Source organism: Odocoileus virginianus, chromosome 1 (assembly GCF_023699985.2).
Source record: "Odocoileus virginianus isolate 20LAN1187 ecotype Illinois chromosome 1, Ovbor_1.2, whole genome shotgun sequence".
Taxonomy (NCBI): Eukaryota; Metazoa; Chordata; class Mammalia; order Artiodactyla; family Cervidae; genus Odocoileus; species Odocoileus virginianus.
The window spans coordinates 86,139,242-86,154,309 of NC_069674.1; the positions used below are offsets into that span (position 1 = coordinate 86,139,242).

General features: G+C 42.1%; 1 protein-coding gene and 1 long non-coding RNA gene across 2 annotated transcripts in view; both read right to left on the reverse strand.

The window, feature by feature from the left end:
- HDAC9 (histone deacetylase 9) overlaps positions 1 to 13,745 on the reverse strand; it is a 972,671-nt gene extending 958,926 nt beyond the window's left edge. The window contains exon 1 of the mRNA XM_070470395.1: positions 13,601 to 13,745. The gene's annotated coding sequence lies outside the window, so the exon portion shown is untranslated. The remainder of the gene's footprint in view (positions 1 to 13,600) is intronic.
- Positions 3,320 to 13,148, reverse strand: LOC139037181 (uncharacterized). Its single transcript, XR_011490040.1, has 3 exons — positions 13,065 to 13,148; positions 12,487 to 12,543; positions 3,320 to 4,567 (listed from the first exon to the last, which is right to left on the reverse strand). It is a non-coding gene; the product is annotated as an uncharacterized lncRNA (long non-coding RNA).
- Positions 13,746 to 15,068: the final 1,323 nt, after the last annotated feature.

Consider the following 15,068-nt stretch of genomic DNA (forward strand, 5'->3'; position numbering starts at 1 on the left):
CACATCCGACTCTTTTGCCATCCCATGGACTGTAGCCCACCAGGCTTCTCTGTCCATGGGATATCCCAGGCAAGAATACTGGAGTGGGGTGCCATTTCCCTCCCCAGGATATTTTCCCAACTCAGGGATTGAACCTGGATCTCCTGCATTGGCAGGCAGATTCTTTACCACTGAGCCACCTGGGAAGCCCGTAAGTTTATAAGATATGTAAGAAACACAGAAATAAATGTTAATGTGTTTTCAATAGTTACTTGAAAATTATAAATTCACACAAGAATATCAGAGATACTATTCTAGAGAAATTAAAATCTTAAAACCATTCTTCTGATATCCCATGCCATGTAGCCTACATTTTTCTATTTGGCTTGAGTAGTCTCAGCATTATGCTAAGGAAAATATAATTTAAGTTGAACTATAATACATTTGTTTTCACAGAGAAAAAGCAATACTTTGAAAATGATGTTCTAGTAAAGAAATATCTCACAAGGCTTGGCCAATGGCTTTTGCTGAACTTTATAAATAAAAGGAAATGACTGCTGTTTCACTACAAAGTTAAATTCATCAAATATTTAGTTTAATGTAGGTAACTTTTTTAAATTGGGTCAAACGGATAAGTAGATTAAAATTATATTTATAGCACAAGTCACAAAACAATGTTCCCTTCATTGCTCTCCAAACCAGTTCAAAATGAGCAATTAACATAATATACATCATTTGGGCTTTTATGAGAATGTTTATTAGGAAGGTTAGAGGGAGAAGATAACAAAGTACTTCTCATCATTAAGAGGCAGATGAAAGCGATCATAAAACCACAGCACAGTAGGCGATTCACAAGTGCAAAATTCTATACACAGCTACTGAATTTTTCTCCTGTCTTGTGAAATCTATTCAAAAGCATACCTAAAAATTCTTTCAGTGAGTAGCTCTATAGTAGAATGAAAGTGGAAATTAAAATATACAAAGGAGATGGGTCTTTTGGGTAGTAAGAGAAAAAGTAGACTTCAAGATGAAAACCTAATAAAGGAAACTACTTTGGAAATAGGTTAACTCAGCATCCTTGAAAAGAAATTCTGATGCCCACTCAAGTTTGGGAACTACTATTTTAGTCTAAAATAAAGTGAACAAAAAGCAAGAAGTCCCATGCCAAAATCTGTGCATTCAAATTTTGCCATATAAGACAACTATTAAATCTCCAGCAGTAGAGGATGAATGGAAAATTCTAAAGTGTTTCTGCTTGTCAGCAGATTCATTTCTATTTATTTGAATATTAAGTCTCTATAACCATTACATATTACTAGATTCAGCATTCTTGAAAGAATTAACAGAAACAATACTTATGAATATACTCAACACTGAACCTCAATAAATTTATGACGGATTTTACTCTAAGTCTTGCTCTGGAAGTGCCACAGTTGCATAAAAGATTTTGGCTACTTATTGGAAGTAATTCCTCTCATTCTAAATAGAAAATTCTGTTGTATTTATTTCATATATTTTGACACCAGCTGTGAAGCATGTTATGGTGGGATTACATCTTACATAGGGATTGAGTTATATAATGTTTTTAAATTCATATGATGCTTCTTAATTCTTCTCCTATACCAGAAAGGGTAAAAGAACAAGAAAGGCAAAGAAATCAACAGAAGAGAACGAATATTCAAATATGTTTTTTAAGAATATGGTGAACTCAAAATCTTTTCAGAATATCAGCATACATTACTACAGCAAATAAAGGCTAGCATAGCATAAACATCATTTTACATGATGATCATCATAGTGATATGGATAATCCAAGTTTAAATGGTTTATTAGGGAAGAAAGGATTAAAATAGTGGGACTAGCAAATACAAGGAAATCTGAGCAATTAAAAAAAACTGAATATAAAATTTATCTGGTAAAGCAGTTGGTGTCAGGCCTGTAGACTCATAAGGAAATGATGAGAAACCAAATCAGATGGTGACATGAATGAAGAGATAACATGCAGTGTTGGGCATCTGGGAAAAGAATGAAACCAAACTGATGGAATGTACTACACCATGTTTAAAGTCATATAAATAATAACATTCAAGTACAACCGAAAAATGTAGCTGTGCTGCAGATGTGAACAAACAAGTTTGAGAATGAAGTCATTATATCTGGACCTAGGCTGCCTACTGGCCACATGCTTGTACAGAGTCCCATCTCCATTTTATCTGCAGAGGATACATTCCAAGACCCTCAGAGGAGGCCTGAAAAGACTACAGTACCAACCCTACATACACTATGTTTTTTCATATGTGTGTGTGCGTGTGTGTGTGTGTGTGTATATACACACACTTACGACTAAATTTAATCTATAAATTAGGCACAGTAAGAGAATATCCAAACTGCCAGCATCATTACTCTTGCACTTTGTGGCCATTATTAAATAAAATAAGGATTACTTGAGCATGAGAACTATAACAATGAGACAGTCAACCTGAAAACTAAGAAAGCCGCTAAGTGACAAACAGGCCAGAAGCATATACAGTGTGGATACACTGGACAAAGGGATGATTCACAACCCAGGCAGGATAGAGTGGGACAGCAAGAGACTTCATCACACTGCCCACAATGGCATGCAATTTAAAACTTGTGAATTGTTTATTTTTGGAACTTTTCATTTAATATTTTCAGACCACAGGCCATGGATAAAAAACTGCTGTTGCTACTGCCTAGTTGCTTTAGTCATCTCCAGCTCTGTGTGACCCCATGGACTGTAGCCCACCAGGCTCCTCGGTCCATGCGACTCTCCAGGCAAGAATACTGGAGTGGGTTTCCATGCCCTCCTCCAGGGGATCTTCCTGGCCCAGGGATCGAACCCAGGTCTCCCTCATTGCAGGCAGATTCTTTACCACCCGAGCCACCAGGGAAGCCCAAGAATACTGAAGTGGAAAGCCTTTCCCCTCTCCAGGGTAACTTCCCGACCCAGGAGTCAAACTAGGGTCTACTGCATTGCAGGCAGATTCTTTACCGGCTGAGCTACCTGGGAAGTGCCAAAGGGCTACTACTGTATGTTTTGTAAGTATATATATGTGTGTGTCTGTGTGTGTGTATGTGTGTATGTCAGGCATGTGTGTGTATATGTATATATATATATATATATATATATGTAATTTAAAGTAAATGATGCAGGCTCTCAGCCTAACTCCCTATTTTCAAGTGCTTGAAAGTCACAGACAGAGAATATTTCTATTGAAAAGCACTGATCTATACAGCTACTGGATATGCCTTGTATGTGAAAGATGAAACTAACACACACACACATACACACACACACACAAAGCCAATAACTCACCCATTCTTTCTTGTAGAACAATTTATTGAGCATTCCTCATGTGAGAGTCACTATGCTAGGAATTTGGAATCCACAGATTAAAACAAAACATTCCCTGCATTCAAGGAGCTCACAAGAACAGTAAGAAATAATGACTATAAAGAGTTGATCAAACACCAAATACTTGGGTATTGGGTCCAACTATCAGAAATGCATTTAGTGATGTAGAAGAAAACAAAAAACAATAACCAAGTTCTCTCTGCCTTCAAGGGACTTACAACCTGGCTAATGACACACAGGGCTTCCCTGGTGGCTCAGTGGTAAAGAATCTGCCTGCCAATGCCAAAGACACGGGTTCTATCCCTGGGTTGGGAAGATCCCCTTGAGAAAGAAATGATAACCCACTCCAGTATTCTTCCTTGGGAAATCCCATGGACAGAGAAGCCTGGTGGGCTACAGTCCATGGGATCACAAAAGAGTCAGACACGACTGGGCAACTAAACAACAAAAATGACACACAACACCGAGTAAGAAGTGAAATGTTTTAAGTGGCAATTAAATTTTGAGACTATGTCTTCAAACTGAGATCCATTGAGTTTGATGTGGAATTATTTCTTCCATTTTGCCTCTTCATTTGAATGATGATCTTAAAAATGCATATAAATGCATTCTAATTAATTTCTAGATAAGCATCTTAAAACTAAATACCACCAATGAATTTTCATTCTGGCATCTGCTGTTGGTGTTCTCAGTCATGCATGTACTAGGTGAAGGCCTAAACAGTTTGCTAAATAAATAAGGTCTGATGGGTGGGGGGAGGTGAGGATGAGCTGAGTGATTAGAGAACATGGGGCAGGGCTCCCAGGTGGCACCAGTGCTACAGAGAACCCACCTGCGAATACAGGCAACCTAAGAGACACGGGTTCCATCCCCGGGCTGGGAAGCTCCCCTGGAGGAGGGCATGGCAACCCACCCCAGTATTCTTGCCTAGAGAATTCCCAAGGACAGAGGAGCCTGGCGGGCTACAGTCCATGGGGTCGCGAAGAGTGGGACACGACTGAGGCGACTGAGCATGCACGCAGAACACACGGTAGCAGAGGTGCCCACTTCCCTGCACTACAGTGGTTAAAATCGCCGTCATGTTGAGTGGAGGTGATGCGTGCATCCTGTCTCTGTGCAGCTCCTATGCCACCTGTTCTCCACTCCTGCAGTCTTTGGGTACAGCTGACACATTTGATTTGGAATTCAGGAACTTCACAATGCTAATCACATCTTTAAGAGAACAAAAAGAAGTTATGGTGATACTTCATTAAAACTGACATTTGAAGATTATTTACTGGTAAGAGTTTTCATCACGTATGAAGTCTGATTACCTTGAACCAGCAAACGAAGCTTTGATGGTAATTTTTAATCTACATTTTAAAAGGACATTTTCTATATTAATATAAAACAGAAACAGATTAAATAAGAATAGAATCTGAGGCTACATCTTTTATATTCTTAAACCCAACACTGGCAATGTAATTTCAACAATACAATATCATTTGCAAAATAATTCAATGTTGTTCCTTTTAATTTCATCAATTCTGTTGCTCACATTTAATATTTAATATTTTCTCATTGGCTTTGGTTTTATAATTTGTGAAATTTGTAAGTAAAATTGTAAGTAAAAGTGTTTGTATGTTGTACTGTGTTCCTACATATGTAAGTGAAATGTTTAATAAGGATAACCTAGGTTAACACTGGGCTTACCAGGTAGCTCAGATGGTAAAGAATCCACATGCAATTCAGGAGACCTGGGTTCTATCCCTGGGTTGGGGAGAGCCCCTGGAGGAGGGCATGGCAACTCACTCCAGTATTCTTGCCTGCAGAATCCCATGGACATGGCAGGAGAGGAGTATGGCGGGCTACAGTCCACAGAGTCAGACGCAGCTGAGCAACTAAACACAGCACAGCACAGGCTCACCCCATTCAGACCAGTAATCTTTGCTACCACTCGTTCTACGGTGTCCTATTTAAAGAGAGTGCTCATTAAGAAGCCAACCCCTCTCTTCCCTCCTTTCTATCTAGATGTGGGAGGCCTTCAACCTCTCTCTAGTCAGCCACAGAGGAAATGAAAAGAAATCACAAACACATTTAAATCGTTCCATATATTAAATATATTACCATATTTCAAGGACTTCCCTGATAGCTCAGTTGGTAAAGAATGTGCCTGCAATGCAGAAGACCCCAGTTCGATTCCTGAGTCAGGAAGATCTACTGGAGAAGGGAAAGGCTATCCACTCCAGTGTTCTTGGGCTTCTCTTGTGGCTCAGGTGGTAAAGAATCTGCCTGCAATGCAGGAGACCTGGGTTCAATCCCTGGGTTGGGAAGATCTCCTGGATAAGGGAAAAGCTACCCACTCCAGTATTCTGGCCTGGAGAATTCCATGGACTGTATAGTCCATGGGGTTGCAAAGAGCCAGACACTATCAAGTGACTCTCACACAACATATTTCAAAATTCAACTTGTAAGCCTGTGTGAAACACTGTCATAGTTCTATATTACTGCAGGAACTCAGAGAAGAACGAGATCACTGTAAGCTGCCAAAATCAAGAGGAAGCATCACAAAAGAAGAAGGACATAAGTTGGGCCCAGAGAAAAAGGAAAGCAGAAAAGGGACAGTTTCTTAAGTAAAACCACAGAGGAGGAAAGTGTGAGTTAGGTAAGAGATGGATATGGTAGTTCTGGGAGTAGTAGGTTCAAAAAACACACTGCAAATGCTTGGCTAACAGAAATCTCTACTGCAGAGTACTCTTGACTGCAAGGGGCAGAAATTCAATTTATTGCTCATGTAACACAATCCCAGAAAAATCAGTGATAGAACAGCCTTGAGAATGCATGGGTGCAGGAACTGAAAAACTGAAATGCTCTTACTACTTGTTCCCTACCCACCACGAGGATGCATACACATATTCATGCACTCACACATGCATACATGCACATCTTTTCTTTACAGGTTGATTTATTCTCTCAAGCTGTCTTTCCCATCATCTAAAATCTAAACCACTTGGTAGCTCCAGGCTTAAGGCTTAAATCCTTAAAGGTGTAAGGCAGGGAGTGGCAAGAGTTAAAAATGGAAAGATAATAAAGCTAGGCTAGGTCCAGTCTCTGAGAGAATCTAGATGTCACACTAAGGAGCTTTGGCTTTTAGAGTCAAATCTAGCCTAAACTCAGTTAGAAATCTAAAACCTGTGTGAAGAAATATGTTTATTTCAAAAATTCCTCAGCTGTAGCTTCTCTGATGAAGTTACTGCAGTCACCCATAACCAGGCTGAGTGGCTCACAATTTCCCTCTTTGAGAACAGTCGTACTCCAGAAGGGCAGGCACCGGAGCCATGATGGTGCCATCCCAATAACCCACCTACCTGCCACAGATAAATGGATCATAGGTATACACCTTACCTAAATCAGAGTGCAGTTTGGGGATACTCAGTTTTAAATATTTACATTTTGATTCAAATACCCAGGGAAATCTTAAAGGAAATACTCAAATACCCAGGAAATCTTCCTCAATCCATGCTGGGACACAGGGTACAACTCTGTAAAATTAACAGAATACAGATGAGTCCCACACTGAGCTTGTATTTTGCAATAGAGCAGCAAGGGGATCTGGGCCAATGATTCCGATCAATGGAACTGGATCCATTTAAAGAAGAGATTTAAGTACATAAAACAGAAGGGGAGAAAAGTAGAATATCTATGAATAGAATTCAGAGGCACCACAGAGTAGAAAGGGGAACTGAGTAACAGAAGAACAAAGGAGGAATGTCTCAATAGACTTTTCAAGTAGATCAAAACAGTGGCATCTACTGAAAAAGCTATAGAAAGAACCCTATGACCAAAAAGGCAATGAGAATTCATAGTTTCCTGATTGAATTTAACAGCAGAAATCTACATATAGGAAAGAAAGGAGACACAGAGTTTTTTATTTCTGCCAAAACGATAAGTAGTAATAAAAATACAGAGACTCCACTCCACATTCTTACTTTTTTTTTTCAAATTCTTACTTTTTATATGGAAGGGAGACAGATAATCTGTACTTCCTGCTGGGAAAATAAAAGGATGCATGATGCAGCACACTCTCTCACTCTTCTCTCTAACCCTCATCTTCCAGTACCCAGCTCTCTCAAGATGAATGAAGGAATCCAAGAGCAACTGTAGTGCTGAGATTCATTTCAATGGGAAAAAAAAAGAAGCTTTTGCCCTGGAAACTTCGCTTACTGCATGTGAGTATGGGATGTGTATTACAAGACTATGGGTTTTGAAATCAGACCTATATTCAAACCCTGGTTCCACTCCTATCTAAACGACTATTAGCATTTCACCTTCCAAAGCCTCCATTTATCTGGGGAGAGAGGAAGGAAGAAAGAGGAGGTGGAACTAGGGAAAAGTTGAACTCAGTTGCTAGAGATGAGAGGAAGATTAGATAAAATCATTCCTGCAAAGAGTTTGGACATTAGTTATTCTCAACTGACCCCCATTCCCCTAAACAATGCCCCACAGTCACTGGGCCACAGATGTACAGTGAACCTAAGAGGGTCTCTAACCTCTAAGATAAAAGGAGACCATGCTGTGGGACTCTAAATCACAGGGTTGGTTCCCTGTAAGGATTGGTGGACCCAGTCCCTTAAAAATCTTTCCCATGTGGAATACATTGGAGACTATTTAATTCCTAGACTAACATTCACACCAGTGATTCAGACGCCTTGCTTATAACCACCATTCCTAAATGAGGCCTCACCACCACCATTCTCCTAAATCCCAAAAGAGTTTTCTTTCTAAAGAGTTGCATAGCTCTAGCTACTCTACAGTTCAATCCCATCTCCAGATGGTCATCATGCCTACCTTGGTCAAAAACTTCAACACTTCATTAAACAATCATTTGCTCATATTTCTCCTTCCTTTCTTAGCAGTGAATACATCATTCTTTCTGGCCATGAACAACTGAACCCCACTATTAGTATATGGCGTATCCTCTCTTAAGAAAGAGTCCACATTCCCCTCTAGAAGTTGGTGTGCCAACAGTGATGGAATCAGTTCTTCAGAGTGATTCTGAGCACCTTTCTGACTAAGTGGCTTCTAAGCCAGGTCTGCTGTCTAGCCCAAAGATTCTGTGAACTAGTCAATGTGGTGGAGATATGCTAAGGTAACCTCCAATGAGTCATGTCCTTGTATAGTTCCCTCCCCTTAAGTTTGGGTAGAACACATGACTTGCTTCTAAGAAATAAAAGATGGCAAAGGTGATGGATGTCACTCTTGATTAGATTGTTATATGAAAAGGTGATGTCACGTTACTCATATATGTTATAGCATATGGGAGCAAAAGACTCTAATTGGCTTTGAATAGCAGATTCCATGCTGTAAGAGGGTCACTCATGCCTGTGAGAGGGTCACACGGCAAAGAACAGCAGGCAGGCTCTAGGAACTGTGCGTGGTCTCTGACACCCAACAGGAAAATGGAGACCTCAGTCCTACAACCACAGAAGATGAATTTTACCAACAACCTAAGAAAGCCTGGAAGCAGGTCTTTCCCCAGTGAATCTCTGATAACACAGCAGCAGGGATGGACACCTGGTCAGAGCCCTGAACAGAGGATCCAGTTGAGCCGCGAGTGAACTCCGGAACAATGAAACTGAGATAGTAAGTATGCGTTTTTTAAGCTGCTTCATTCGTAGTAATGTGTTACAAAGAAACAGAAAATAAACTGAGTCAATAACGTCTACTAAGTTTATGTAATACCTAAAGTAACTAAAGTTAATTTTGATGATTTGCTACCAAATATCTTCAGTGATATTTGAGTGATCCGAATCTTATTCTTCTTCAGGTGGCCAATTCAAATTCCACTCATCACTATTCCATTCAAACTAGACTAGTCTACACCCATCTTCTTATCACAGATTCTGTAGAAATGCGAAGAACGTATCATTTCCAGTAACCTCGACTTTTCTCAATCTCACCAGCAGTCTATACTCTCTCTGGTGCAGCAAAGAATATAAAGAATGGGAGTTTTCTTCTTTGGGTGTTCTAAACAGAATTCATTATAGTAAACAGTAAGTCACCCTTGAATAGTCACTTCTTTTTCAATATTTCACATTTAAAAATGATTTTAATGAGCTCTCATAAAACATACATTTAGGGGAAAGAACAATTTTATGTGTATACACACACACACACACACACACACACACATTAACCTAATAGAGTAGAGAGTTCCTGCCATCTGCTTATTCTAAAATACTGGAAGTACTTTCATCAAATACATGAGAGCTTGTGTAAGATTACATATTATCGATACTACTTTCTATGAAATTGCAAAGATTTCTTCTGCATCCTAATAATGTATTCCACTTTTAAATCTAATAATTTGATATCAAAAGTCTGTCACCTTGGCTCTCACAAATCATGTGGGCAATTACTCCCAAAAATTCTGGTGAAATTTGAAGGAGAGGTTATCTGGGAGCATGAAGAAAAAGTCATAAAAGTATTAATACCGTCCCTACAGAAGAACAAATTGCCATCCTTTCTCTTTTTGTTAAAGTCTGGTTTATCAAGACAAGAGGTCTATACCGAACGAAATGACTAGATAACTGCATAAACTCTCTATCTAAAGAAGCAGAGCTAATATAAGAAAGTGGATGTCCTAACACCCCAAACAACACGTACCTTAATTGATACTGGCTGCTTATATAGTGGACTTCCATCATTGTTCTCTGTCAATACTCTTCAAAAATCACATTCTGAGTTCTCTCACCAGTGAGCCTGATGATCCTCAAGCTTAACAACTATGCTGATAAACTTCAAAGCAGCTCTGACCAATAAAAGGGCAGCAGGCAGTTGCTAAGGGGGCAAAGGGATGTGTGGGATATGGACTGACTGGAAGAGTGGATACCCCTCAGAGGTGGATATAACTGATTTAAAACCAGTTACTAGAGTCATGGTTCTCCCCAACCAGCAGGCAACAGTAAGGGCCCAGTCACTTAGGACTATACTGACTGGCATAAAATCTACCTGCACATCTACCAAGTTCAGCATTTTAAACATCCAGGAAAGTTTGGGGCTTCCCTGGCAGTCTAGTGGTTAAGACTCCACACTTCCACTGCAGGGGGGTGCAAGTTTGATCCCTGGTCTTCTAAGTTCAGTATGCCCTGAGGTGGAGCCAAAACCAAAAAAAAGCAGGTTGATGTAAACATCTAGGAAAGTTTAATTTATGGAAATGTCATAACATAGCCATGGGAGCAGCTTGCCATTGTGAACAGGATACAGGAAATATAGATGTTATCCTCAGTTTCACACTGATTCACTGGTGTGTGACCTTGGGTCTATCAGTGTACCTGCTGCCTCCTTCTGAAAATGAGAACAATGTATCTTCCCACCTATCTCTCAAATGTTTTGAAGAATCATCAGAAAAGGTAAGAGTTATAACCACAAGCTAGGAAACAACAGTATGTATCTGTGGATACGTGGGATAAAAATTAAGTATGATGTCTTTGTTGAAAGGAAAGGGCTTCAAACAATAAAAGCTCCCACTAACTTAAATACTCATATAAATTACATTTTTAAAACATTATATGGAAGCAAAAATAAAAAGCCATATTTGGATGTAATAACAAAAAATGTCCATGACTACAATATTTCACTAATGAGAAGGTACAGATGCTACATACAGAAGGATTTTATGATGTCCATATGCTTCTCAAATGACTCTCCTTGTTAGCTACTTCTCCGTATCGCTATTTAAGAATAACCTACACCTTCCCCACTGAGCAAGTATAAATTACAATATAATATGCTGTAATATTTAAACAAATTCAAAATAGAAGTAATGCTAATAAAAAGAAATGAAAACTTTGCAACCCTAAAACCACCTTCAACAGAGATTAATATAAATGTGAACTATGTGTATCATTTAAACTAGTTAATTAAAAAGGTTATCTGGTCAGTTACCTTCATGATTTAAAACTCCTTAAAACCCAAATATTATCCGAATACATGCCAAATATACACAATAAGTTATTTACAGATAGTGCCAGTAACTTCATAAAGCAACTCTGTCTACTATAATAATGAGCACAAAATAATTGCAACAGTCTGCGACGATTTATAAAATAAATAACCTTTTTAATTTCGGAAGAGCCTTTCTTATTTTTTACAGAAGATAGCAGTTTAATACGCCGCTCTCCAGCCAGAGTATTTGGTCTGATTTTCCAGTAAAGACCAGACCAATAGGCTGAATCAATTGCAGAAGGAGAGAAACAGGAAGACTGAAGGAAAAAAAGAGAAGCAAAAAGCCCACCTCCCTCCTAACCTTAAACTGGTACTTAACTTAAAACTCTAAACTTCCTTCTGCACAACCATATATGTATCTAATGGTGTCCAATCTGTAGCAGAGATGACCGATTCAGGAAGAGAAAGGGGAAAGCATCTCTCCCTCTAGCTGGCAGGCTGATATCAAAAGTCAGATTCAGGATTCCTACTCTATATGCACCTGTTTGAGACTGAAACACACACGAAAACATTCAATTTTTCCCCACACAGAAAATAACATATCCCAAGAAAATGCTTCTCTTCTTGAGATTTGCCTCATTCAAACAAAATGGATGAAAATAAATTACAAGAAAGCTTTACAACTGAAAAAATTATTGTCCTTTTGAAAATATAATATTCTCATTAAACATTTTAAATACAAATGCCTTCCAAAAAAACAAAAACAAATGCTTTCCAGAAGGCATGTCAGTGATTTGATGTTTGAGTAATTAAATTGATCCAAACTGGAACAGTGGTTTAAAAGGAAAAGAAGGACTAATTATCTGTGGTAAAAAGCAAATATCACAATAATTTCCATAATAAACATCCAAAGTACCAAAGAGTAGTTCAAAAGATATCCCTTCCAAACATGATAATTTTAATTGTCCTCATTTACCAACTGCAACTTATTCTGAGCTGTTATTAATTACGGGATTTAAAAGATTTCTAGAACATCAGAAAATAACATCCAGACCTTTTCAGATGTCTAAGGATTTTCTTTCCAAATAATTTATTTTTCTTTAATATAGATTCTCTATGTACTTATTCCCTTTTCCTAGATGTCAATAACTGCCAGATTTGAAAACATAATTGTACTCCAAATACCTGTAATTCCTAAATCTTACCTTTATGATAAATCTCAGCACACCAAGAATATTTGTTGAATAAGCACTGTTATGCCACTTGGGGAGAAAAAAAAAAATTAACTCTTCATTTTCTTTTCCAGTTAAACTTTTAAAGCCCTTTTTACCTCACTCTCACATTTTACATACACACATGCATTATTACTACACACAACACAGACATATAATGGGATCTGTGTAAATATTTCATTTCCCACAGATTTCAAAATGTTAGTTACTTAATCTAAAAGTTCCTTTCAGGAGGTGATACACACCTCCCGGGCAGGGGAAACAAACACGAGAGATCTTCCGGAAATCGGAGCACGGAGACTCTGCGGAATCTGCAGTCCACAGCCCAGGAACCGCGTCCTCGGCTCCCGCAGCCCCTCACCTCTCCCCCGTCCCGCTCTGGTGCCCGCGCTCAGGCCTCCGACCCCGGCCCGCTCACTGCAGACCAGGGGGCAACCTCCCAAGCCAGACCACCGCCGCCCGCTCGGCTCTCGGGGAACGCCCCCGTCCCTCGCCGCCTCCCTCAGGTCCCGCTGTGACACCCTCAGGTGGCCTTTAATTAACCAGTTTACCTCAGGAAGTTTACGATTCATCACTCTCCTTCCACTAGGCAAGCAACAGCTTTATCTCCCATGGCCCAGGCTCCAGAACTTTTCTTAAACACAGAATTCAGACGTAAGGACTTGGAACTGAGGTCCCCCATGAAACGTCAAAGGTACCCCCACTAAACGTTGCTCCCCTCAAGCAACACGTTGGCAGTACAAACTTTTCATTCATAACTCGACTCCAGCATCCATGGTGGGGCGGGGGGGGGGGGGGGGGGGTGCGTCGAGGGGCGGGGGGCATGAACCCTCGCCTCAGTCTAGCAAATGTCAAGGTCTGAACCGAAAAGATCCCCTGGCCCCGAACTTGTCACAAAGGCGCCCTTAAACTCACCAACCTCCGGACTGCGAGATGCCAGGCAAGCTGTGCCGGGGTCCCGACTGGGATTCTGTTAACCTGGGGAGCCCCAGCTGGTAATCCAGCGGAGCATCCGGAGGACGCTCGGCCCGTGTTCCCAGGGCTCTCCCCGGGCACCAGCCGGCGACCAGGCTGCGGTGCCACTCACCTCCGCCCGCTCCCGCCAGGGCTATCGCGCCCTCCTTCGCCCCGCTCCGACGATCCCCTAACTTCTCCCCATTCGCCCAACAGCCATGGTTCGCGGGAAAGAGAATGGCGAGGCAGAAGCACAAGGGTGACTGAAAGTTGACTCGGGGACCGCCGCTGCTCCGCCAGCAGGGACTTACCGGCCGCGACAGGCGCCTGAGGAGGAGACGGCGGCGAGGGCGGCGGGCGCGGCGAGGCGGGCTGAGTGCGCGCGGTGCGCGCTACGCGATGTGCGGGTTGCGCCGCCGCCGCCGCCGCCGCGGCCACCGCGGCGCGGGGTTGGGGGGTGGTTCGGCAGGGCGGCCGCGCGGCTGCGAGCTGTGAGCAGAGCCGGTGGCGGCGCGCGGAGGATTGGCTAAAAATAGCAACTCTCTGGGCGGGGGTGGGGGGCGGAGGTGGGAGGGAGACTGGGAGGCCGGGCCGGGAGCCCCGGCGCGGCGGAGGCTGGGCGGAGCCGGGCGGGAGGAGAGGCTGGACCCGCGGCGGGAGCGCGGACCCCAGCGCTGGAGAGCCTGGAGGCCCGGACGCGGGGCAGCGCGGGGCGCGGGGACACCTGGGCGCGCGGCCGAGACGCCGGGAAGGACGCGGAAGGGACTGGGGGAACCCAGGGAGCCGCCTGGAGTCGAGCGGCGGGGAACTCCGCGCTGGACCGGCGATTGTTTCCCGGGGAAGGACGGGGCGCCTGAGACGACCCGGGATTTCCGAAGCCAAACACGCCCACGCGCGACGCAAGGTGCTGGCTGGGCGGCCGGGGCGCTCGTTCCGCCCGCCGGTCCCTGGGCTGCCCGCGGCCGGGCCGAGGACGGTGAGGCGGAGGCGCCAGCCTCTCAGGTGCGCCTCGCGCCGTGTCGGAGGCTCCCAGCTCCCGGACTTCTTTTTGAGCGAGGAGAGCGCTCTGGGGCGGTACCTGGAGCGTCCCTAGAGATGCTTGGAGTTTAAAGGATCATTCAAGGGAATTTTCCATTTGGGGTTTTAATGACCAAATGGGAAACGTGAGGAAATATGGTGACTGCTACTGGGAACATAAATTAGGTTTGTGGCGTCTTAAGACTGAACAGAGCGCCGTCCGCTCTGAAACCAACCTAAGAGCAGAGAGGTAGAGTTAGTAGGTCCGAGAGCTGAAGAGGTGATCCCCTTCAGCGGTTAGTAAGTTCATTTTGTGGACTTTTTTTTTTTAACCTTTTATAACCTACTCCATATTATAGTATCACTAATACTTACAGAATCCTTTAAAACGTAGAACGCTTGAAAGATTTTTTTAATGTAATCTGAAACATACTTCTCATAAGTTAATATGTGATCATTCGAAGAGGATAATATTTACGGTGTAAGCTATTAATAATTTGACCCTAACACAAATTAAAGCTAGTGTTTCTACATATACATGTATGGTTTCTTCTATGGCATCTCAAACACGGACTCAAATCCAT